Below are 23,525 nucleotides of genomic sequence, written 5' to 3' on the forward strand. Positions count from 1 at the left end.
TTTTTTTTTTTAAGAGAGAAGAGAGAGAAAGAATTTTTTAATATTTATTTTTCAGTTTTTGGTGGACACAACCTCTTTATTTTATTTTTTTGTGGTGCTGAGGATTGAACCCAGTGCCCTGCTCATGCATGGCAAGCGTGTTACCACTTGAGCCACATCCCCAGCCCTGTACCACCATTCTTGATGGCCTTGATGCAAGGGGTCTATACTTTAATATAGACAGTTCTCTCCTAGCACTCAACTGGGCCTCTCCTATACCAGTAATTGAACTGAGCCTTGCTTTAAACCAGTTAAATAGACTCTGTGGGTGGACACACATATCAGCTTTTCCAAATCTATGGGTCATTTTCTGTGGGCATAATGATTGTAGGAACATGATGCTCCTCAGTTAGCAGAACACACAGACCATATGCTTCCTACACTATATGGCCAGTCCCTGAAACAAAGACTCATCTTATGTCCTGCACCATTATTTAATGCGCTGGATTTTTTCCTGTTGCTAAAAAGAATTGTTTATAGCCATTTTATCCTTGAACCTAATTATGTTTAACATAGAAACACAAAGTATTTTTGACATTTCTGTTGTTGTTGTTGTTGTTGTTTTTGAGTACCAGGAATTGAACTCGGGGGCACTCAGCCATTAGGCCACATCCCTAGTCCTATTTTATATTTTATTAGAGACAGTGTCTCACTGAGTTGCTTATCACCTCTCTTTTGCTAAGGCTGGCTTTGAACTCACAATCCTCCTGCCTCAGCCTCCCCAACCACTGGGATTACAGTATTTGTGAAGTTTTAATATGGCATTTTTCAGGAATGCAAGTATCCAATAAGTAGAAGACTACTCTTTTTTAAAATTCAGAATTATACAATGAGTTCTTCAAAGTAGGTCTTTTCCATTTTAGAAATGTGTGTGTATCACTTGAAGCAATGCTACTTAAGTCACCCTCATAACACACCTGCATTAATCTGTATTTGTAGCTGTTAAATTCATAGGAGATACTATGCATAGGTGCAAGCATATATCTACTGTATGCTACTTCTATATCTAATGTAATTGTATCTAAGCACTTAAATATTGAAATACATAAAATTTTATAAGTGTTTTCTTTTAATTATCCTTGTATTTTAGTTAGAGAATTGTATTAATTTTTTAAAATGTATTTATGTAGGTTAACTATGAAATATATCTAAAGAAAATAAAGAAAGCCGTACAAAATATTTTTTCTTAATGAACTTCGGTCATCCAGTGATCTATTTTTCCATCACAATTTCTTCATTCATTGGTTCCTATGCTTAACCTCATCATCACCAATAACTATAGCTCCTCTATAATCTCAGTTTCAGGCATACTCTTCTCTGCTCATGTCTCTCTATACTGACAGTTCACTGCTCTGAGTTTTCCTTTGCATCAGCAATTCATTAAGACTTCCAACACATTGACTTTTCCCCTTCCTCACTATGTCTGGCTCCCCTGTATTCTTCATCATCCCTCTTCTTCTAAGCACCACCCCAATGTCCTCCTGTCTCCTAGGCTTGTTCTCAGCCTAGTGCTTGGTATTAGCTGTTCCCCCCTGCCAGAAATACTCTGACCTCATACTCAATGGCTCACTTCTGCTCATTCCTATTTCAGCTTAAAGATTACCTATTCAAAAAAATGCTCTCTCCTGACCCCTTCTAACATAGCCATTCAGTCTATCTGGGATGACCCTAACACTCTTCATTTTAATTCCATGTAAAGTATTTAGTACCAATAAGATTTTTTTCTTTGCTGATTTATGCTCCAATCATTTCAGTATAAGCTCTATAAAAGCAGAGGCCTTGTCTGCCTTGTTCATTGAGAAACTGTACCTGACACCAGACTGGTTACACAATGGCTATCTGAAAAGGTAGAATGGAAATGTTATATGTATAAACAATGGAGTTTTATTCAACCTTTATGAATGAAATTGTGTCATTTGCAGAAAAATGGATGGAACTTGAAAACATTATGTTAAGTGACACAAGCCAAACTCAGAAAGCAAATGTTCCTGTGTTTTCTATCATATGTGGAAAGAGGAAAAGAAAATGAGGGGATCTCATGAAAATAGAAGAATTGAGGGAGATCAGTATAGGAGCATACTAGAGGGAAAGGAGGAAGGAGAATGATATTGACTGAAATATATTGAGAAATACTGGGGAATTATATTGGCCAAATTATGTTATTATGTTGTCTGCATGTATGAGTATATAACATTGAATCTCACCATTATGTGTAATTCTAGAGCACCAATAAAAATATGGAACAAAAGGGTAGTGAGGCTGGAGTTGTAGCTTAATTGTAGGCAAGCACTCTAGGCTTGCCTAGCATGTGTGAGGCACTGGGTTTGATTCTCAGCACCACATATAAATAAATAACAATAAAGACCCATCAACTCATCTCTCTCTCTCTCTCTCTCTCTCTCTCTCTCTCTCTCTCTCTCTCTCGTCTATATAGACAGACAGACAAAGAGAGAGAGATAAAAGTGTTGGTGTGGCTGGGGTTGTAGCTTAGTGATGGAGCGCTCACTTAGCATGTGTAATACACTGTTTAGTTCTCAGCATCACATATAAACAAATAAATAAAATAAAGGCCCATCAAAAACTAAAAAATGTATTTTTAAAAAAAGGGGCTAGCAGGGTGTCATTCATTGGTGGATACTTGCCCAGCATATGAAAGACCTTGGGTTCAATTCCCAGTACTGAAAAAAAAAAGAAAAAAGAAAACAATAATCACAACAACACAAAGCTGGATACCAAATTAAATATGCAACATTAGTTCATTTCCTCATTTTTGTTTATATGAATATATATCCCATTAAAAATCTAAAGAATATTTTTTATTGTTGCTGATCTATGGCTTCTGATTCTTCCATGATGAATATGTATTATCTATGTATTGAAAAAGCCATAAAATCATTATTTTAAAAACAAATGCTGAATATTATTGATCTTGGAATAAAACCATGTAGTCACTTTCTAAAATATTCATTATTCCCAAATAGATTTTATATGATATTTGGGATCTTAACGGAGTTATAAAATTAACCAACTTTTCAAAGCATTTGCAGATTCATGCACATGGACAAATCTGTCACATTTTTTTGGTCTTTATTCCAACCCCCACTTATCACTTCAGGCCAATTTGTATCATTTCCCTGGCCTTCTCAGAATTTGTGACATTTTCAATTCCATCTGCAGATTTAATTTATGTGCTGTGTATTCACTCTTCCAAAGCACTAATAACTGGAGATATAAACTGGATGTAGTGCTCCCTGCTGCTCCACCTTGATACCTCCCACAACTGGACAGCTCCTTCTGCTTTACCTAGTTTTCAAGCCAGGCTGATTGAAACTGATTTTGCAAGTAAAATTCACTTAGACATTGCATCAAATGATTTATGAAGTCCATGCAGCCGTGTGGTGTCCCATTAATCACAGACACTACAATAATTTATTTGTGTGCAGCAGTCCTTATAAATCAAATAAAATAAATTCCACAAGCACATATTCAGCTTTTGCAATAAGGTACATGGTATTATTCAGGGCACCAAAGGTACATGGTATTATTCAGGGCACCATCCACATAATGCAATGTTAGCAGACTTGCAGATTCCTGAGCTTGATCAAGCAACTAAAAATATGCTTTCATTTACTAATGCATGCCAAAGCTAAAGGAATTACTGCCTGTTCATACACTGAGTGAGTGAATTTCTTTAGGGGTCAGGAATCAAATTTTTTAATGAAAACTGATGTAAATAAACAGAACAAATGAGGTACAAAAATAAGATCAGTATGAAGATTTTGTTAACAAACAGTCCAGAATTATACCTTCAAATATTGAGCACTTGAATGTATTCACCATTTGGAGAGCTTCTTTCCATTATATTATAAAACAATTTTGTAAATTCTCATTTGAGACTGATCCACGTTTCACAAAAAGAAAGCTTGTCTTCAGACATGGCAAGTCCACTTCATTTGTGAATATGTTTCATGTCTTAAAAACAGTTCAAAATTATTACAGTCTGTGCCAATGTAGATCATATGTGTGTGAACATTTTTTCCAGAATTTTATTTATATATGATATTTTTTGTATAGTGATAGGATATAAAGTTAAGTATAAATATAAATAAAATGAGATTCTACCATGATTATTATCATATCATTCCTTTTTAAAAAAAATCAACAATGCATCATGAATATCTTTACAGATACAATAAAAATTTGTGGTATCTGAGCTGGGAGTCGGGGCACACACCTATAATCCCAGTGGCTCAGGAGGCTGAAGAAGGAGGATCCTGAGTCCAAAGCCAGCCTCAGTAAAGGTGAGGCATGAAGCAACTCAGTGAGTTTCTGTATCTAATTAAAATACAAACAACAATCAAAAAATAGGGCTAAGGATGTGGCTCAGTGGTCAAGTGCCCCTGAGTTCAATCTCCAGAACCATCCGCCCCACAAAATTATGATATCTGGATCAGGAATATATCCAGCTAAAACTTCATATATGTTGCCAAACTTCTTTCCAGAAAAAAAGGAACTGTGTTGTAGTACTATCAATAATTCACGAAAGTCCTTGTTGCCTCCAGCCTTGCCAGTCCTGGATATTGCCAGTCATTAAGGTTTTTGTGAATCTAATAGATGAAAATTGTTTTCTCACTATAATTTGCATGTCTTTGACTATATTTGCTTAAACTATTTTGTATGTTTATTTGTCATTTTTATTTCTTCTTTGGGGAATTAATTGATTTTGTATATTTCCATGAGGGACAATATTCATCAATTTTTTTGATTGAAGGAACTATTTTTATACTAAGCTAATGGTGTTTTAAAATCAAAACCAGGCTAGGAATCTAACAAGTCTAATTTTCTAGTATATTTATAATTGGATCAAAGGGCAGTTCCAAAAATATTTTGGGGAAATGTCAATATTCTTAGGAAATGGGTATATATATATTGTCTCAAGGTAACATTACTTTGAAAAACAACACTATCTATAATTTTCTATTTGTTTAAATAAAACATTATAATTCTTTATGTTTGATGGAAAGCTTGTGCTCTGAAATCAAATACCCTATCTCCAAATCCTGACTCTCCGATTGATAACCTATAACCTGATCTAAGACAAGTTGCTTAACTGATTTGTGCCTAGTTTTCCTCATCTATAAAACCAAGATAATGGTCCCTGTTATGTAGAATTGTTTGGGGATTAAACAAGAGAATGTACATAAAGTCTGGGAACAATATACATAATCAACAAATAATAGTTACCATTAATTTCATTAACTGTAATAATATCTGGATTCATGGCCTGCTGAAACCTAAACCACCAATTTTATTTTTACACACACACACACACACACACACACACACACACACATATATATATATATATATATATATATATATATATAGTAGATGGACACAATACCTTTACTTATTTATCTTTTTTTCATATAATGCTGACAATCGAACTCAAAGCCTCATGCGTGCTAGGTGAGTGATCTACCACTGAGCCACAACCCTAGCCCCAAGTTTTACTTCCTGAAAGCATTTTTTAATGTGTGTTACACTGCATCATTGGCAAATAAACTGCTCTGATGATATGCTTAGAGTCTTAAACTTTATTTTAGTAACTAAAAAAAATAAAGTTTAGAATGAGAAACAAGGAACTCTCCCTTTAATCCTTTGATGGCTTCAGAATGTAACAATGTCAGAATAAAGATGTAAAATCTTCACACAGATCTGGACACTGACATGTACAGTTTCTGCCTCATCTAAGCAGGATTTAGCCTAGTAGTAAGATCAAGATGAGCTGGATGTTGGGGAGTTAAGAAAGACCTGTAAGCCCAGTTAGCCAGTAAGACTTGGGCGTACTCCTAGTTCTAAACAGGTAAATGGCCACCACCCTGATCAGCAACTAGGGACGTGGAAACACAGTGAAACCTAGCAGAGACATTTTGATGTGGAATATGATAAGCATTCCAGACTCCACGACCAACAAGCTGCTCCTGGATGGAAATCAACATAGTGTCAACATGAAGTCACCAGAACCTTGACCTGAATCTTGACTCAGGCACATTGCCTATGGCCCTTTGGAATAATTAAATCATTTCTCTGAGCCAGTGTTTCTTCTGTAAAAAAAAATATGTCTGATCATAACTTATGATGAGATTACTCTGAGGATTAAAAGAGATATCAAAAACATTTAACATATACTCAGGCTCATGTGTTCAATTAATGATTTCTAGAAAGCAGAGGAGACACTATGTTTAAGAACTAAACTGCATGGGTGCTGATCAAGCATTACAGATGGCTGACCAAAGAGGACAATTAAAAGTGACCCCCCACCCCCCAATGAACAGGAAAGTTGGACCAACCAATAAGAAGAGATGCAGCCCTGAACACCCTATTGGTACATATTGCTTCTTAAAGATGAGAAAGGAGTTTCTCATATTGAATAAAGATCCCAGAGTTGGGAGTTTGGAGCAAATATTCAACAGAGCTCCATCTAGCAAGCCACATACACTCTGAAATCAGACAGAGGGAAAGAACTCAAAACTGCCTGGCACTGGTGTAGCCTTCTGGCCCTGGGTGCTCCTAGGCTAGCCGCGGTGGCCACTGTGCTGGCGGGCGCTCTGAACGAGGCGATTCTCCCATTTCTCTGGGTGCGCCCGGAACCAAGGCAAACAGAGAAGCAGCGCCGAGCAGTAGCGCGTCAGGCTGCTGGAGGAAGAGGAGAAGGAGGGAAAAGATGAGGAAGAGGCGTGCAAGGGAGGAAGGGCCTGGCCGCCCAGGTGGGAGGAGGAGGAGGGGGATGGGGCCAGCCAGGCCGAGAGGGGTGGGGGGGCAGTCAATTAGGGGAGCGCTGCTGGGGGGGGCGAGGTCTGGGGGATGAGGTAGGATGGGGGATAGGGCAGCCGGAGCAGCGGAGGCTCCAGCCATAAACAAGCACCTGGAGGAGCCCTGCAGGAGTGAGGCGAGCTGAGCGCACAGAGTAGACCCCTGGACCTTCTGCAGCGCCACCGCGCCCACTCCGCGGCTCAGGAGGCGGGACAGGCTCCGAGGCTGCGTAGCCGCCGCTGGCGGGCCAACTAGGAAGAGAAGACCGAGGAGGCGCCGCCAGCCCCGCCTGGAGCTCAGCGCGGCCACCGCAGCCGCCAGAAGTTTGGGTTGAACCAGAGCTGCCGGGAGGACACTTCCCCCCCCCATAAGATAAGAGAGAAATTTCAAGAAAGGCAGATGAGGCCAGGAGTGGTGGCTAATGCCTGTGATCCCAGTGACTCTGAAGGCTGAGGTAGGAGGATCACAAGTTCAAAGCCAGCCTCAGAAATTAAGTGAGGCCCTACACATCTTAGTAAGACCCTGTCTCAAAATGAAAACAAAACAAAAAGGAGGATGGGGATGTGGTTCCGTGGTTAAGCACCCCTGGGTTCAATCCCCAGTACCAAAAAAAAAAAAATGCAGATTATAACATCTAAAGAAACAGTACATAAATGAGGAAAGAAAAGGGTCCGGAAGAGATTATTAGAGACCTTCTTCAGAGGATTTTCTTGGGTTGGTAAAAGCCAGATTGTAGAAGATCAGGGGGGGTGAATGAGAAAGTAAATGACGTGGAAACATCTAGGCTGGGAAAGGAAGGAGCAAGACAGAGGAGGCATGTGGGTAGATAAAAGGGTCTAAGAGACTTTGGGAGCTTTAGATAAGAAAGAATTGAACATTTTTCTTATATTGAGGAGAATAGTCTAACTAGACATCCCTGTCTAGTTATATACTAGACTATTCAACCTCCCGGTTGAAGACATATGAGATATGATTGAAATCCTTGAAGAATCCCTGGGAAGTCAACTAGGCTGGGAACGGTGGGATCACATGAAGAAAGATGAATCAACTTGGGAAAGAAGCTGGGCATTAGATAAAGTGGAAACATTAAGGGAAGAGGTAAAGGTACTTTATTTGTGATTGAGCTTTCTCTGACTTTGAAATTTGAGGCAGACTCATTGGGCAGACTACCTGTGAAAGCTGAAAGTTTGTAATCCTTGCTGAGGTGAATAGAGGAGGGACTCCCCAAAAATCCCTTTTGTCTGTGGCACACAACTCTCAGGTACTGAGCTTAGATTTGGTTTAAGGGCACTAAACTCTAACAATATTGTTTAATTCAAGTATTTTTTAACTGTGGGAGAATAATTCAACTTAAATATTTAAGACATCTGTTGCTTAAATACCTGTTGGAATGAAATGTGACCATTTCCCAAGATTGTTAATATTCTTATTTGTTACACAGCCCTCTATGTTAATATTAATTGCAAAATACTTTGTTTTCATATGTATGTTTTCTCAGCTTTTAATAATATATGTTTATCCTTTAAAATTAAAATTAATTCAACTTATTTGATTCAATTTATAATAGCTGATTGGTGTTGAGGTGCTGAGTGTAAGGCCAGGAGGTTTATGATTTAAAAAATGATCATACATTTAGAAAATTTGAAACTGATTTTGTTTTCATTAGGACCAAATGAAATTGCTGATAGCTCATCATTTTTCCCCTCCAAAAATGTTAACTTCACGTAGTTTAACCTAGCATATGTGTTATCTTTATTAGGAAATAAATACCTAATATTTTCCAAGTAAAAAATAACTACCCATCAGTTTAGAGAAGTTAATACACAAAATTCTAGTAAGGCATAGAATTATATACTAAGAAAGACATTTGGCATTATTTAGGCATTTACTTGTAAATCCGTTTGAAGGAATTTCTTAAAGGTATTTATTGTGATATTTTATATGCCATTTTCAATTTTCTGCTGAAAATTTCACCAAAATTATTTTTTATCTAAGATGAAGATCAAATGGAAAAAGAGTCCTGTCCAGTATTAGGAGAAGGACTTTACAGTTGTGGCCTCATTCCTGGAAAATCTCTTATGTTTGCAACTATGGAACTATTGATGTTCATTTTAGTTCAGCATATACCACATCTGAGTACCAAGATGTCAGACTCTCCAAGTCACATAGCCACTAAAACCCGGCTGTCAGAAGAAAGTGCTCCTCTGGTGTCAGCCACAGTCACCATTCTCTCTGATTTACAGTCCCTTTGTTCACCTGCTGGTACAGTATTGATCAGTATTTCAAAATGCATTATAAGCAGTAATGAAAGTGATCTTGCCTTGAATTTTAAACACTTATAATTTATTTTTCTCTTAAATCTCAAGTGTGAAATGAGAGGTCAGTCTTTTAAAAAGATTTATGTACTTTTAAGATCCTATAATGATTAAAGATTCAAAAAATGAAAGACCTAAGCTGACTTTTCAGATATGTTACAAACAAGACAGAACTGCAGACTGGGAAGATAGTAAGGTAGAATTACAAAGCTCATTATTTTCTAATCTGGTTGACATTCATGAGCAACATTGAAAAGCTAAAGAATTTCAGAGGAGAGTGACAGCCATCTCTAAGGAGTATCTAAAGAAATCATGACTAGTAAATATAATAGATATTGAAAAACTGTTGTATGGAAGCAAACTTTCCTTGTTTTGCTGGAAAGTAAAAATAATTATTAGTAAACATACTGGTAAATTTCAGTATAACCAAGGGACAATTTTTTGATTCTTACAGTTACCCTACATGTGTAAAAAGAATGACTTTCTCTCCTTGGAGTTTTGTAGGAAGCTACCTATAAGAATAGTGAAGGGATTCTTTTGTTAAATGTGTGGTTGATTTTTTTTTAGTTGTAGTTGGACACAATATCTTTATTTCATTTATTTTTATGTGGCGCTGAGGGTGAAACCCAGCACCTCGAACATGCTCAACCACTGAGCCACAACCCCAGGCCCCCCCACCCCCACCACCATGGTTGAATTTTTATCCACAAATTCTGGGATTCTATAATTTCTTCTTTGTTTACCTCAGTAGTCTTCTCATTTTTCTGGCTTGATTAGGCTGCCTTTAGTACACTGAAGTTTAATTATATATTTTAGAATTACTAATAAGATTCACCAGGTAACTTAGATGCTTCTCAATGTATATGGTAGTTTTCTCTTTCTGTTTTTCTATCTTCTTTTTCATTTTAATTATGAAGGGCATGGACTACTAAATAGGTGAAATATTAGCAGTAACAAAATGGCTGGGTTGGAAAAAGAAAATATCAGTTCTCTCTTCTCTAAAATAAATGGCAATTTCTTATGTTCTTTTTCAAACATTGAATTATAGTAAAAGTAATGTAGCAAATTTTATATAAAAACAAAGAAAATAAATAATATGAAACCATAGTCAGCCAGGCATGGTGGCATGCACTGTAGTCCCAGCTATTCCAAAGGCTGAGGCAGAAGGATCACTTTAGCCTAGGAATGTGGGGCCAGCCAGAGAAACAAAGTGAGACCCTGTCTAAAGGAAGAGGGGAAAAAAAGACAAACATAATTAATTGTAAAAAAAATAAGGAATGGAAACTTCTACAGTGGCATTGAGTAGTTATGAGGTAATCTGATTTGTTTTTATATTAGGATGTATGACAATCCTGCCTACAATTCTGTTCTTAATTGCAAGAATATTAAAAGACACAGCAATAAAGTCTGCAGACAATCAGGTTCCTCTACCAGTCAGTGCAGCTCTTCAAGGGATTAAAAGTATCGTGACGCTTTCAATGGCCAAAACTGACAGCTCTAATTCATAGCACTCTTGCATGTATCCTGGAATATTCAAGACCAGGTAACCTGTCAGAGTTTTTTAAAACTATTGATCTGTTCAGATATCTATCTGTTCCCTAATTAATTAATTATTTAAGTATTCTAATCAGAAAATTGCTGTATAACATTGAATTAACTCAGAGAGGTGCATTAGTCACATTTTTTGGATTTGAAGTTTCAATAACTCTGTCTGAATCATTGACTTTAAATATCTTTGTCTTAGAACTTTCATATATACTGGAAAGTTTAAAAAAAAGATATGATATATACCCAGAATTGACATGTGTTAGTATAATTGATATAAAATTGGAAAGAAGTTCAAGTATCTGTCACCTAAATGGAACCATAAACTTGGTATTGATATATTTTATTCCAGAAATTTCCCTATTATAAATTATATTTTCTATGTTAATATGTATCAATTATTTTAACAAATATACTTAGATTATATATATGTATATATGCATTATATAGAAAGTGAGATAAGTAACCATGAATGATATATATTTTTGTACTATTTAATTTACAAAAGTAATGTTATAATATCCCATTCTACTTTTTTTTCCTCTGTAATTAATTTTTGGTTCTATTAATGTAGATAAATAAAACCTTCATTCATTCTTAACTCCTATGTAGCTTTACATCACATTTATTTGTTCAATTATTCATTCCTGTCAATGGGTATTTTTGCTGTTTTTAGTTTCTCCCAATTAAAAACGTTGCTTTAGCAAACATGGATTGATTTTGCATGTGTGCCGTGAGAAATTTTCTAGGGTATATATCTATAAGTGGAATTGATGGCATATATTAACTTCCATTTTATCAGACATCGCCAAATTGTTCTCCAAAGTAGCCAAGTGAATTATCACTCACATCAGCAGCATAAGATGATCTTTGTTTCCCCATATCCTGACCAATACTTGGTATTATTTGGTTTCCAAATTTTGTTATATGATGGCTAATATGTCCTATCATGTTGCTTTAATTGTTACTTCTCATTTTCCTAATGAATATAAGTATTTTTCATGTTTGTGTTTCATTTGGAGGGAAATCCTTAGTCATGTTTTTGTCCATTTTCTTCTGTGTTTGGCTTTTTCTCTCAAGTTTTTTTCTTTTTTGGCTATAAAGAAAATGTAGAAGAACTAAAAAAAAAAGAATAATAAGGAAAGATTTGTCCTGTTGCCTAATACAAAAATTCCACATAATTTAAAAATGTTTAGTAGCCCAGGAATCAGTGGATGGGACAGTAGAACAGAAGAGATTTGTATAGAAGACACATGTATTTTAAGCAAATAAACAATAAATATCATTTATTCATGATTCTTCAAATGGGTGTACCAATTAACTGTTTGAGAAATAAATTCTCATTATCCCTTCATCTTATATCATGATTTAAAATAAACATGAGATAAATTTAAATGGTAATATAAAATGTTTAAAATAAGAAAACAAAGAAAATACAGATGAGCTTTATTTGGCAGAATGGCAAAAGACTAACTATAAGTCAGTGAGAGATACTGCAGAGGAAATATACATATACATAGACTGATATATTGGCCTATGTAGACATCAAAGCATCTTACATTGAAAAGTATCTGAAAAACTAATAATAATATCTATGTCACTGTTTATTCTATTAACAAATAAAGAGGTCTTATAAGAGAATTAATAACCAATAGAAGAAAGAACAAAGGAAAGAAGGCACATTAGGTAAAAGTGGTGGTGCACGCCTGTAATCCCAATGACTAGAGAGGCTAACACAGGATTGCCAGTTTGAGACCAGCTTCAGTGACTTAGTGAGGCCCCGAGCAGCTTAGTGAGACCCTGTCTCAGATTTTAAAATAAAAAGGACTAGGGATGTGGCTCAGTGATAAAGTAGGTTAAATTCCCGATACCAATTAAAAAAAGAAAAAAGAAAGAAAATGCATACTTGGGCTATATGTAGCTCAGTGGTAGAACAATTGATTAGCATGCATGAGGCACTAAATTTAATCCATAGTACCACACACACAGAATGCATACTCTTTGGCCTTGTTAATTAAAAAATTAAATTCAAAATTATTTATCATCAATACATTTATTTTACAATAATAAAATGTGTTATAAATATATTTGTCAGTGGGAAAAATTATTCATGATGATATATTAGTTTGAATTATATGTCCATTTTATCTGTTATATATCATATTTTTAAGCAAACATATATATAATTAACTTAGACCAGAAGAAATTAAGTCAAAACCTAGAAATTAAATCTAAACTGTCACTGGATGGTAGAATTACAAGTTTTATTTTCTTATTTTCTTTTCCATATGCTTTTTATATTTTGAATAATGTACAGATATTTAGAATGTGATTTTTTTAAAAAAATCATGTATAAGGGAAAAACTTTAGTTATATTAATGTAACTGAAATTATTTTAGCTTTATAAAGTGTTAATATTTTGCATCTTAACATAGATTTTAACAAACTTAAAAAGATTAAATGCCTCATATATGAATGTATGTGCAGATTGATAGATAAATAGAAATATCAGGAAGAAGAAATGCTTAAGAATTTGCTATAAGTAGTTTAGTTTTAATTTTGTTGAGCATATCTAGAATACACACACACACACACACACACACACACACACACATATATATATATATATATATATATATATATATATATATATATAATGTAGTTGGACACAATACCCTTATTTTATTTTATTTTTAAGTGGTGCTGAGGATCAAATCCAGTGCCTCGCATGTGCTAGACACTCTATCACTAAGCCCCAGCCCTAGCCCTACAATATCTTTATTTTTTATTTTATTTTTTCTATGTTGTGCTGAAGATTGAACCCAGTGCCTCACACATGTGAGGCAGGCACTCTACCACTGAGCTGCAGCCCGAACCCTAAATTGTCAATTAAAAAATTTTTTTTTTAGTTGTAGAGGGATACAATGCCTTTATTTATTTATTTTTTTAAGTTTAATTTTATACAGTGCTGAGGGTCAAACCCAGTGCCTCACATGTGCTAGGCAAACACTGTACCACTGAACCACAACCCCAGACCTAAATTGTCAACATTAACAGAAAGTGTTTGCTATTTTATCAAGCTGGTTCATTATATGAAGTGAATTTGAAGGTCTGATAATACAATTAACTTGCCTAAGATATTCTGTCCAGAGCTGAACTCACAGGAGGTATACTTATGAATGAAGGATCAAAGCCATGGGAATATTGATATAGTATAAGGCTAGCAATTCCCTTAATTCTTTTTTTAAAGAGAGAGAGAGAAAGGAGAGAGAGAGAGAGAGAGAGAGAGAGAGAGAGAGAGAGAGAGAGAGAGAATTTTTTAATATTTATTTTTGGTTTTCGGCAGACACAGCACCTTGGTTTTTATGTGGTGCTGAGGATGGAACCCGGGCCGTAAGCATGCCAGGCGAGCGCGCTACCGCTTGAGGCATATCCCCAGCCCCCCTTATTTCTTGCTTAAGAAAAAAAAAATTATAATGAAGAATTTCCATTTGGAAACCCTACTTCTTTACTCTAAGAGCTGAGATATTTTATTTTAAAATATGTGTATGTGTATTTATGTGGACATACATACACATGTACATAAATCCCATCAAGAATGCTGCAAAACTTTTTTTTCACTTTTAATCCTTTGATTTTTGAAATAAATTTCAAACTGAATTTTTTTAGAGAGAGAGAGAGAGAGAATTTTAATATATATTTTTTAAATTTTAGGTGGACCCAACATCTTTGTTTGTATGTGGTGCTGAGGATCGAACCCGGGCTGCACACATGCCAGGCGAGTGGGCTACCGCTTGGGCCACATCCCCAGCCCGTCAAACTTAATTTCAAGTGTAGAAAACACCAATATACCCTCCTCCTAGATTCACCAGTTAACATTTTGCCTCAAGGATTTATTATTATCCACATAACCCTCATACCTTTATTTTTTTTAAAAAAATTTAGTTATACACCGATACAATATCTTTATTTTGTTTATTTATTTTTATGCAGTGCTAAGGATAAAACTCAGTGACTTACATGTGGGAGGCCAGTATTCTGCCACTAAGCAACAACTTCAGCTTCTGTACCTTTATTATTAATTTTGCTGAACCATTTGAAAATATGTTGAAGTCATCATAACTCTTTAAATACTTCACAGATTTCCTAAGAACAAGAACATTCCTTACATGATAATAGAAGAATTATAAAATTTAGGCAATTTAACATTTGATAAAATGCTGTTATTATTCATATGCATATTTTAAATGTCCTAATCATGACTTTTATAAAACTTTTTCTTTTCCTTAGTTGTCATATTTCTTTAGTTTTCTTTAATCTGGGATAGTTCCTCAGGCTTAATCTTTTGTGACATTAATGTTTTTTTGTTTGTTTGTTTTTAAGTTGTAGTTGGACACAATACCTTCGTTTTTATTTATTTATCCACTAGTTTTTTATGTGGTGCTGAGGATCCACGTGGTAGGCGGGCACTCTACTGCTGAGCCACAATCCCAGCCCCATGACATTAATATTTTTGAAGAGTGCAGGCCATCTACTTTTGTAGAATGTTTCAGAATTTTGAGTTATATATTTGTTTCTTTACTTTTATGCATTTTTGGAAAAATACTATATAAATATTGTTATGTCTTCTCAGAGCCTTATATAAGAAAGCATATAATGTTGCTTTGTCTCATTATTGGGAATCTTAACTTTAATGACTTCGTTAAGATTGTATCTGCCTTGTTTCTCCACTATACAGTTGTCATTTCTCCCTTTTTTAACTAACAAGGAATCAATGGGGAGATATTTTGAAACTACCTTAATTGTTTGCTGTCTATCTAACTTGCACACAGTGGTTTTAGTATCCATTTTGCCTGAATTATTTATAATTACATGTTTCAAAATGGTAACATTTTAATTTATTTTCTTGATAAACTTTGATTAATGTTAGGAGCAGGAGAGAGTTGTTGAAGATTAAATTTCCAAAAGTTTTGGAAATGGCACTTTTTTTCCATTTTTCATTTTCAGAAGATTCTGTGTCCACACCTGATGAAGTTAGCATGCTGACAGCAATTGCACCCTTCCTGTGGTCTGCTGTAGTGAAATAATAGGAGTTCAGTCATTACAGAATGGCTGCATGAACACATTTAAAAATGCATTAAATTCATGTGACCCATGGGCAAGTTACACCTAAGCAAACATTCCACTTTATCAGGAGAATATCTGGTTGATTCATTAAAATGTGTTATATATAAGGAAAACCTAAATATTTACAGTAAGAGTTTTAAATGGAAAAACTAGAAAATATCACTGGGTTTAACTATAAAAGAAACACATTTGTATGTTTACTTAAATATGCAGAAATTCTCTAATATCTTTGATTAGTTCTCGGCCATATTAGGAGAGATTTTCAGGGTTTCCAATATTTATTTAAATGATACTCACTACATTAATGTATAAATTTATTATTACATGTTTTAATAAGCCTATTCAAAACTTGTTTGTTTAGAAAACATGTTTTATTATTTTACAGTGGTGAAGTCTTAAGTTATGATTATCAAATCTTCTGCATATCAGGAAAAATAAAACAACTTAGGAACATTCCTAGCCCCCTAGCTCCCTGAATCAGGGTCTTCAGAGTTGTGACTCAGGAATCTGTATTTTTAAAATGCTCCCCAGGTATTTCTGATGTCAGTGAAGTTTGGCAATTTGTATTCTACAAATTGCTGAAACAATTTTATTCCACTATTTTCCCCCAATACTTATAACTTTTCTTCCTATCCTTCTTCCTTTTTAAAAAAATAATTATTCATATGAAGTTTTTCTAATCTAAAAGCCAGTGAGACTTTATTTTCTATGGCTACAAAACTTAAATTGGTATAAAGAATTATTTTGAGAGATTCCGATTTTTTTGAGAGGTTTATTCAGTTAGCTTATTGAAAGAAAGTTCCATTACTCTCTTTCATTTCTCTTATATGGAAAATAACATTTATATTTTCATTGTGCTGTATTACATACATATTAAGATGTAATGTGATTGTAGAGCAGATAAGAACTATCATGTGTTAATTGATTGAATGATCTCCTTACATAGGTTCAAGCCAAATGTTACCAGTTTCTCCTCTCAGTCTTCCAGCATTCCAACCATGCCCTTTCAACTCCCTACATCCATTCATTAGCCCCCATAGTGGTTGAAAAGCTTAAAGCTGTTGAAAGAAACAGACCAGCCAGTAACAATGAACTTTTGGCTGTTCAAGAGGGAATTAAAGTTCTTGAAACATTGGTTGCTCTTGGTGAAAAACAGAACAGTAAGTATTTTTAATAAAAAGCCATTACTCCAAAATGAAGACCTGTATTAGACATAAATCTTATTTGATATTGGACATAGGCATTTTCAACAGTAAGTTTACTAAGGAGCAATTACTGTCTGAAAGCATAATATATTTGCTTATGTTAGTAACATAATGCATTGAATTGATTATTTTTATGAGCAGAAATTCTTTTTTTTTCTTTTTTAAATTTTTATTGGTTGTTCACAACATTACAAAGCTCTTGACATATCATATTTCATACATTAGATTGAAGTGGGTTATGAACTCCCAATTTTACCCCAAATGCAGATTGCAGAATCACATCGGTTACACATCCACAATTTTACATAATGCCCAATTAGTAACTGTTGTATTCTGCTGCCTTTCCTATCCCCTACTATCCCCCCTCCCCTCCCATCTTCTCTCTCTACCCCATCTACTGTAATTCATTTCTCTCCTTGTTTATTTTCCCATTCCCCTCTCAACCTCTTATATGTAATTTTGTATAGCAATGAGGGTCTCCCTTCATTTCCATGCAATTTCCCTTTTCTCTCCCTTTCCCTCCCATCTCATGTCTCTGTTTAATGTTAATCTTTTCTTCCTGCTCTTCCTCCCTCTCTGTTCATAGTTGCTCTCATTATATCAAAGAAGACATTTGGTATTTGTTTTTTAGGGATTGACTAGCTTCACTAAGCATAGTCTGCTCTAGTGCCATCCATTTCCCTGCAAATTCTATGATTTTGTCATTTTTTATTGCTGCATAGTACTCCATTGTGTATAGATGCCACATTTTTTTATCCATTCATCTATTGAAGGGCATCTGGGTTGGTTCCACAGTCTAGCTATTGTGAATTGTGCTGCTATGAACATCGATGTGGCAGCATCCCTGTAGCATGCTCTTTTAAGGTCTTCAGGGAATAGTCCGAGAAGGTCAATAGCAGGGTCAAATGGTGGTTCCATTCCCAGCTTTCCCAGGAATCTCCAAACTGCTTTCCAAATTGGCCGCACCAATTTGCAGTCCCACCAGCAATGTACAAGAGTACCCTTTTCTCCACATCCTCGCCAGCACTTGTTGTTGTTTGACTTCATAGTGGCTGCCAATCTTACTGGAGTGAGATGGTATCTTAGGGTGGTTTTGATTTGCATTTCTCTGACTGCTAGAGATGGTGAGCATTTTTTCATGTACTTGTTGATTGATTGTATATCCTCCTCTGAGAAGTGTCTGTTCAGGTCCTTGGTCCATTTGTTGATTGGGTTATTTGTTATCTTATTGTCTAATTTTTTGAGTTCTTGGTATACTCTGGATATTAGGGCTCTATCTGAAGTGTGAGGAGTAAAAATTTGTTCCCAGGATGTAGGTATGAGCAGAAATTCTAAATGAATTACTGATGACATTTCAACATACTGAGTTTTAAATTTTTTGGGAATACATCCTTTAAGACTGAGGAAAAATACATATGTCCTTTAGATTTTTAAAAATATTTTTTTAGATGTAGTTGGACACAATATCTTTGTTTTATTTGTTTATTTTTATGTGGTGCTGAGGATCGAACCTAGTGCCTCGTACTTGCTAGGCAAGCGCTCTACCAGTTTCAGTTGAGTTGACTCAACTGAAAATTATTTTAACTATTAAAGGCAGTAAGATCAGTGCTGGGATTACACAATGAATTAGATTTAGAACTCATCTTTATGAAGTTCACAGTAGTAAAATAAAAATACACATAAAATTATATTGATTTTTCTAACATGCCATACTGTCAGTGATAAATTTTCTACCAAAATAACCTATATATTAATTTATTACTAATTTCAACTAAATTTATCAATTTCTCTAAAACAGTTGTCTCTAACTTTCTCAATTTTGACACTCCTTCCATGCATATATTAGTAATTGCCTCTTTTTCTTTCTCCCCATAATCTGCGAATCATTAATCATCAGATCAAATGAATTTGTCTTTTACATTCATCTGTTCATTTTTCTCTTCTGCTATCATAGTTCTAGACTATAGATTTTTAGAAGGGAGTTATTGCAATGGACTTCCTTTCTTTTCATTTTTTCTTTCTTCTCCTTTTCTTTCCCTCTTTTCCTCTGTTCAGGGCTTTGTGGACCTTGTACATGCTAAAGCTTATGCTTTATCACTGAGTATCAACCCCAGTCCTGCAATAGATTTTCAAAAACCTCTACTACATTTCCAGTTTCCTGTGAAAAATTTTTAAGAGAAAGAGTATTTGCAAATGAGATAATTAAGAAAAAGTTGAGGGCTGGGGTTGCGGCTCAGTGATAGAGCACTTGCCTAGTGCATGTGACGCTTCAATTCTCAGCACCACATAAAAATAAACAAATACATAAATAAAGATATTGTGTCCATCTACAACCAAAAATTTTTAAAAAAACAATTGAGTGATAGTGTTGAATGACAGGATAAAAGGTTATAACTCTCTTGACAAGGATGGAAGAGCCATTGGGCCAGACAGTAGGCATTAGATTAAGACATTGCCACTTTCTTCTATGACATCTAACCATCATTTTTTCAGAAAAATAGAAGGGACATTGGAAGAGTAGAAGTGTGCTTTGCAGGTAGGGGGACACATTGGGGAGGAAGGAGGCAAGGGGAAGGGGAAGAACTGGGGAATGTAGTTAACCAAATTATTCTAAGGACATTTATGAATATATCACAGTGCATTCCAATTTATATGTAACTATAATGCATCAAGTGAAAAATAAATCCATAGAAGGAAGACCAATAGAAAAGAGGAAGGGAACCAGAGAGAAAGCAAAGGAAAGGGAAGAGGTAAGGAGTATTAGGATTGAAATGGAGAAAACTATGTTACTTCTTTTATGAATATGTCAGAATGAACTCTCCTTTTATGTATAACTATAATGCACTGAAAAACAAACTTTAAAAAATCAAGGATAAAACAAATTCAAGAATTGAAAATTCATGCAGTGGCTCTGGAGGCTGAGACAGGAGAATTGCAAATTCAAAGAAGCCTAAGCAACTTAGTGAGGCCATGCTTCAAAATAAAAAATATAAAAAGGGCTGGGGATGTGCTCAGTGGTTAAGTGCCCCTGGGTTCAATCTGTAGTACCAAAAGAAAGGAAAAAGAAAATTTACCCCTTTGGAATCATATCACTCAATATAAAGGTAAGTCTAAAAATGTTGTTGTCAAATTAATATATTTATTCATTTATTTGAAGGTACCCTCCTAATGGATGTTCTATTAATTAATAAGATTCATTTTCCTGTGTGTGTGTGTGTGTGTGTGTATGTGTGTGTGTGGTACTGACATTGAACAGGGCCTTAAGCACACTAGACAAGCATTCTACCACTGAGCTACACCTGCACTGTGTTTAGCCTTAGATTTTAATTTTTTTAAAAAGCCAGCTACTTATTCTACCTTTTAAAAGTCTTGGTATAATAAAAAACATTTGTAATCTGAATAAAGCTGTCCAAGGCTATAAAATGACTTCGCATATTATAAAATTCCTCTATTTAAAGTGTACAATTCAGTTGTTTTATTATAATCACAGGGTAGTACAACTCTCACTATAGTCAATTTTGAACATTTTAATTATTCCCAAAAGAAACTCCATATTTTTTACCTGTCATCTCACAATTTTCCATTTCCCATCAGCCTTAGGCAACTGCTAATCTACTTTCTGTCTCTATAAATTTTCTACAGTGGTATTTCATATAAGTGAAATCATATAATATGTGGTCTTTTGTGACTGTTTTTTTATCTGTGCAAAATATTTCAAGGCTCATCCATGTTGTAATGTGAATCAGTAATCCATTACTTTTTATGGCTGAATAATATTCCATTGTATATATGCCACATTTTATCATCAACTGATATATTTTATGAGTTGAAGGACATTTGGTTACTTTCACTTTTTGCCTGTTATGAATATGATATTCTGAATAATTATGTACCAGGTATTGTGTGTGTGTGTATTTGTATACTTATATATACATATTTTTTTTTGTTTTGGGTACTGGAGATTGAACCCAGTGGTGCTTAACTACTTAGCCATATCCCCAGCCTTTTATATGTTTTATTTTGAAGCAGCATCTCACTAAGTCCTCAGGGCCTCACTAAATTGCTGAGGTTGGTCTTGAAATTTCTATCCTCCTGCCTCAGCCTCCTGAGTCACTAGGATTACAGGTGCACACCACCATGCCCAGCTGGATACATGTTTTAATCTTTTGAGTATATCCCTAGGAGTGGAAGTGCTGACTCAAATAGTAACTTTATTTTTAACTTTTTAAGGCACTGCAAGACTGTCTTCTAGTCTCATTTTTTTTGCACACATGCATGTGTACACATATCTCCTTTTCAGTTATCTATTTATATATTTATTTCTGCCTTGGCTATATTTTGCTGTTCTTGGTACCTCTCAAACTTTTCCCATCATTACCCTTTTCAGGGTAGACTGCATCATATCTTAGTAAAGTGTCTCTTCCCCTCCTCCCTGCCTCTCTTCTTTTCTTTCTCTCTCTCTCTGTTAGTACATCTTTATTCTTTCTCTAAATATTGTTAAGCCATTGATAACTTAAATTCTAATTATCTGCAATCAACTATCAAAGGAAATTCTTTTTGATGCTTTGTATTTATTAATATTTCCCCAGCCCATGAGATTTTTACAACCCAAAAAATCATATCTATTTAGATTATAAACATCCAGTGTCATATAGCTAAAAGAAGAAGCAGCATCATAGCCAGTGAATTCTGAAGCATGATCTAAGTAGTTTAAATAGCATAAGCAATAAAGTATCTTCTGTTTGCTTTCCAAGTTCTCATTAATCAATATTATAGGTTTGGCTTCTCAATTTATCTAGAGAAAAATAAGCTCTGAAGTCAGGCATTCCTGTTCTGAATAGATTCTACTATTCACAGGGATAAAATAGAGGACCACATCTACAAAATGAGTGGAAAATTTACTAGGTATTATTTCTTTGATCTTTTACTTATCTAAAAAGTACATCTGTCTTCATAGTTATCTGCTTATTTTTATCAAGAGTGAATCTTTGGATAATCCTTTAATATTGGCAAATAATAATAATATTAAGTTTGATAAATTGTCTTTACATGTGTGTAAAATTGTTGTTACAGTATGACAGCATAAAACATCAAATATTTCATGCAGGCACAGAAATTGTAAAATATTCCAGATCATGGGGCTTGGGATGTGACTTAGTGGTAGAGAGCTTTCCTAGCACATGTGAGGCACTGGGTTTGATCCTCAGCCACATAAAATAAATGATTAAATGAAGTTGCAAAAAAAAATATTGCAGATCATTAACTATCAATAAAAGCTGCCATTTCTTGGCTGGGGCTATAGCTCAGTGGTAGAGCGCTTGCCTAGCAAGCATGAGGCCCTGAGTTCAATCCTCAGCACCACATAAAAATAAATAAGATAAAAGCTGCCATTTCTGTTGAATGCCAGACTTGTGTTAGACACTTTATATTCATCATGTCTTCCTTTCAAACAGTACTGAATGATGGATATAATTAGCCAATTTCCAAAACATTTAATTTATGAAATAACTATTTAATTATATGCATTAATATTCCTCACATTTGGGGGGGTGGGTATCAGGGATTGAAGTCAGGGATGTTTAACCACTGAACCGCACCCCCACCTCTTTAAAGAATTTTTTTAATTTTTTTTTTATTTTGAGACAGTGTGTCACTAAATTTCTGAGGCTGACCTTGAACTTGCAGTCCTCCTGCCTCAGCCTCCCGAGTCAGTGGGATTACCAACCTATGCCACCATACCCAGCTACACATTTTCTTCATTCTTAATTGGAATTTTTATGTTTGTGTAAGAAATGGCTAAAGTATAGCTATAAATAAATTTCTTTCCTTAATACTTTCCATCAGATGGGTTATTTTAAAAACCTGATTTAATCATTATAAGTTCATCTCTAGTTCTTTCTTATACAGCTCACAGAATTTTACTTAAGTAAGAATTTTATATATCAATCATAACTATCCCAGGTTTTTATAAAAATTATCCTAAGCCAGCATGTGATAATCATGTCTACCAGTGACAAGTTACAACTACTCTTTCTTTCCCATTTACTCTATTCTTTTCCCAAAGAGGAATTTGTTTACACCCTTTGTCTGATATCCAAAATTCTCTGTCTCTGTCATTGGAACTCATGGCTTTCTACCTCAGTATGTTCTCATACCTATAATGTCTTTTTCCCTACCCCACTACTGTCAATTCTACCCAAAGAATCCATAGAAATTTAAGTGGACTTCTTCGAGTATTCTAACTTCCATTATTGATACTTTCTTCCTTTCTTTTTCCTTTGTTTTTTGATTATTTTCTTTACCTCTTTTTTCATTTCAAATTATTTCAAGTTAGAGAGAAAAATGGCTTTTGTTTTATTTGTGAAAAAAAGGGCTTTAATCTTTTTGTTGGTTGGTTGGTTGGTTGGTTGATTGGTTGGTACTGGGGATTGAACCCAGGGGTTGTTACCACTGAGCTGTATTGTCAGCCCTTTTTAAT

General features: G+C 34.8%; 2 non-coding genes across 2 annotated transcripts; both read left to right on the forward strand.

Annotated features, from left to right (window-relative positions):
• The first annotated feature begins 19,412 nt into the window (after positions 1–19,412).
• Positions 19,413–19,537, forward strand: LOC144252215 (U6atac minor spliceosomal RNA). The gene has a single exon (XR_013342930.1). It is a non-coding gene; the product is annotated as a U6atac minor spliceosomal RNA (small nuclear RNA).
• A 2,801-nt stretch (positions 19,538–22,338) lies between these two features.
• Positions 22,339–22,411, forward strand: Trnaa-agc (transfer RNA alanine (anticodon AGC)). The gene has a single exon. It is a non-coding gene; the product is annotated as a tRNA-Ala (tRNA).
• Positions 22,412–23,525: the final 1,114 nt, after the last annotated feature.

This window comes from Urocitellus parryii, unplaced genomic scaffold (assembly GCF_045843805.1).
Source record: "Urocitellus parryii isolate mUroPar1 unplaced genomic scaffold, mUroPar1.hap1 Scaffold_37, whole genome shotgun sequence".
NCBI classification, from domain to species: domain Eukaryota; kingdom Metazoa; phylum Chordata; class Mammalia; order Rodentia; family Sciuridae; genus Urocitellus; species Urocitellus parryii.